The sequence below is a fragment of the Nycticebus coucang genome, chromosome 6, assembly GCF_027406575.1.
Source record: "Nycticebus coucang isolate mNycCou1 chromosome 6, mNycCou1.pri, whole genome shotgun sequence".
Taxonomy (NCBI): domain Eukaryota; kingdom Metazoa; phylum Chordata; class Mammalia; order Primates; family Lorisidae; genus Nycticebus; species Nycticebus coucang.
In genome coordinates, this window is record NC_069785.1 from 84,060,743 (window position 1) to 84,064,905 (window position 4,163).

Here is a 4,163-nt window from a genome sequence, read left to right on the forward strand (position 1 = left end):
TGAAATCAAAAAAAAAAAAAAAGAAAGATTGATATTGTAATGTTTTCTGCTTAATTCTTGGAGCATTCTAATCTTATTATAATACAAATGTTATACTTCCATAATACTTAATTTCCAAATATGGGATGATTAAGTCATATTAGAATACTTACTGTTCCTCTTAGCAATATCTCAAAATATATTTTGGAAGGTAATGTGAACATGAAGCCATGAAAAATGTAGCATAAACAGGTAAGATAAGAGTATTTAAATATACAAACCTTACATATTAAGAGACTGTATAATGATACTATACTATCTTAACATCTTAACACTTTTGTTTCTCCCTTAAAAAGAACTATTTATTCAGATAAAGTGCTAAATTTGTCTTTTTAACCAAGTAAATTGTGCTTATGTGCTAACTATTCTTGTAAAACTTCTTTTGTTACCTTTTCCTTTATTAATATACTTCACATTATAGCCACCTGAGATTATTAAATATTAATACATAGCCACGAAAAACAACAAAAGACTTTAAGAAAGTAAAAACCCTACAAGATAAGCTAGGCTTTGGCAATTAATAATGTACCCTTTGTGTGATTCACAGAATGAGAGCTGGATCTGAGAATAATGCTTAAAGCCTGGATTCCTGAAGAACTCCTTAGCTAACTTACCAGAAAAGCCCAACAACTAGCCAAGCGAAAAAGAATCCTGTGTATCCAAACACTGGAATCAAGAAAACAATTACCATGAAAGGATATAAAATCCCAAATCTTTTTCCACATTTTGTTGAGACAGGAAATTTCAATTACTTACACTGTGTAGAAGTTTAAAATGGACAATGATTTTTTAAAAGCCTAAGGCTAAGACAGAAAGAAACACAAAAATATGCTATAACATACTTTTTCTCTTTTTTTTTTTTTTTTTTTTTTTTTGTGGCTTTTGGCTGGGGCTGGCTTTGAACCCGCCACCTCCGGCATATGGGACCAGCACCCTACTCCTTGAGCCACAGGCGCCGCCCAACATACTTTTTCTCAAGCCAACACATATAGACTCCTGAAAAAAAACACAAATAATAACAAGAAAATACAAACCAAACAAACAGACTGAAGATGATCACACACGTGAAATTCCAGCACAAGTAAATAAGCATGAGGGGGGTCAGCAAATATACTTAACTCAAAAATTAGCATCTCTGGAAATGAAAATATTGTTTTAAAAATCATAGAGGCAAAAATATTAAGTATGTTGAAATTAATTGAAAGTACAAAAGTTTATTAAAGATATAAAATAAATATGAAAAGATAAAAATAATGTGGAAATATATAAAAGATTAAAATAGAACTAGACTTTTTTTATTTGAAATTAAAAATGTTATCAGTATATTAAAAAATAAACATTAGTCCTTGGAGGGGATAACAATGAGTTGTGGGTACTATTATTAAGAATAAACTCACCCTAAAACACAAGAAATGATAAAGGCAGGGACTAAGTTGAAAGCAAGGAAAGAGAAAAGCAGAGGGCTGGCAGGCAGCCTCTGCACACTGGGGCAGGCTTTGTAGTCAGCAGTACTGATGGCAGAAGAACGCGGATGGTACCATTACCGGGGTAAGGGAAGTAATTATCCAGTAAGTTTTCCAGAGACAGGTAAATTATCTTGTAAGAGTCACTGGGAAATAAAGGTTTACAGGAAAAAAAAGAACAAAGATGGCACGATTTGTATGTACATGTTGACTGAACTACAAAAGATAACATTTGAACAATTAGAAGAAAATTACACGAGTTAGAGGATTCATAAGAAACAATTATGAGGAAAAACAGGTTAAATGGTGGTCATTTACAATTCACTGTGTCAGGAAAGAACCACCACGATGACTCATGTGCAGTGGAGGGAGGCAAAATGAGGCAAAAATTCATGGAAAATAGTAAAGAAGTTCAATGTCAAAGACTTGGGGCTAATGTGTCCTGAAGTCCTTCCTTCCTTTAGGAGGGAAACACAGCTACTTTTTCCAGCAAAGCCACCTGTGCCTGGAAACATTTAAACGAAATCACTCAAGGGAGAAAAAGATTTCCTAACATCCAAACTATGATAGCAAGAAGGCAAAGTGTACTCAATAAACAGAATCAATCCATTAAGAGGCAGAAAACAGGAATGAAAAGCCCCCCCCCAAAAAAAAATAAATAAATAAGGAACAATGTCAAAATTCAAGACAGAAAAAATGACAGGTAATCTTAGATGGGGTTGATAAATCCACCTAAGTAGAAAGAGTTCAAAAGAAATTAGGGGAAAAACTTGCCAAGCCCGAGCTAATGGAAAGGAAAGTAATAATAGTAATATCAACGCCACACAAAAGCCACAGGCGGTAGAGGGCCGGGCTGGGAGTTTACCTGTGGATTCGGGGACGCCACCTCAAGAATGCCTATGTACGCAGCCTCCGGGGACGCCACCCTCAAGAGTGCCCATGTACGCAGCGTCCAGGGATGCCACCTCAAGCACGGCCACAGACGCCTCCGGGGACATCACCTCAAGAATGCCTATGTACGCAGCCTCCGGGGATGCCACCTCAAGCACCGCAACTACGCCGCCTCCGAAGACGTCACCTCAAGCCTGCCCACGAACGCGGCCTCCGGGGACGTCACGTCAAGAATGCCTATGTACGCAGCCTCCGGGGACGTCACCTCAAGCACGGCATGTACGCCACCTCTGAAGACGTCACCTCAAGCGTGCCCACGTACACCGCCTCCGGGGGCGCCACCTCGAGCGTGCCCACATTCGCCGCCTCCGGGGAGGTCACGTCAAGAATGCCTATGTACGCAGCCTCCGGGGACGGCACCTCAAGCACGGCATGTATGCCGCCTCTAAAGATGTCACCTCAAGCGTGCACACATACGCCGCCTCCGGGGAGGTCACCTCAAGCACCGCTGTGTATGCTGCCTCCGGAAATTTCTGTTCTGTTCTACAGTCATCATTGTTCCTATACCAAAATATTCCTCAAACTCTACTTTATAGTAAGTTACTTTCCTCATCCAAACTTAAAATCTTTGTTATTTTAGCAATAAGTAAATGGTTATAATAATTGTAAAAATTACAGATGTTGGCGATGACCATTACCACAAGGAAAGGTACTCTTGAGGGTCAGTGATGCTAAAACATAGCTTAAAAATTCTTTCTTTTCCTCAAGGATTTGCATCTCTCTTAATATGGACAATACTGAGGATATTGAGTCTTGAGCTTAAAAGGAGATGAATAAATTAATTGGCAATATCGGCATCTACTCGTGAGCAAATATAGCTTTCTAATGAAGAAATACATGAATAAAACTTTGGAGCTTCGACTGAATTCAGTCTCTTTTGACACCATCGATCTTACAAATACTAATGATAGTTCATCCTACTTTAAGCAGCCAGAAAGTTCAGAATCTAATGTGAGGCATACTTAAAACAATTATAAAATACTTCATGATATATATTTTGTGTAATGATACTCTGATTGTTTTTTGTGTGTGTTTTAGTAGTTTTTTCCCCATCATTCCCTCATTTTAATCTTGGTTGATGTGTATTTTAAATAAAAGTCTTTCTATGCTCTCCATTCATTGTTTCAAATCTAGTTGATTTCACAGTTAATGGAGCGTCATTCAAGGCTGGGATGAATACCTAAGCAAGTGTAAAAAAAATTAGGCAATTTCTATTCAAATTAATTTGACCAAAAATTATTTTGGGCTGTCATTTAGTAATGAAAGATGAAACTCTAAGAGAAAAATGTATGTAATCAAGACTATCAGTGAATAGAGGGGTCTGTTATACAATTTATTTAGAGCGAAGGAAGTGGCCAAGTGTTAAAAGCTATGAGTATTATACATACAAATGTGTAACTTTTCCTCAGATGACCTAAAAATATATGAATTTATACACACATATATACATATGTGTGTGTGTATATATATACACATATATATCTAAATATCTGTATCTATATATTTCATTTTTTTCAATTTGCCTTTATTTCCTGGAAATTATAATATTTTATTGTCAAGTTTGTATTGTGGGCTAGGTATGGTGGCTCATACCTGTAATCCCAGCACTCTGGGAGGCTGAGGTGGGTAGATTGCTTGAGCTCAGGAATTTGAGACCATGCTAAATAAGAGTAAGACCCCGATTCTACTAAAAATAGAAAAGTAGCCAGG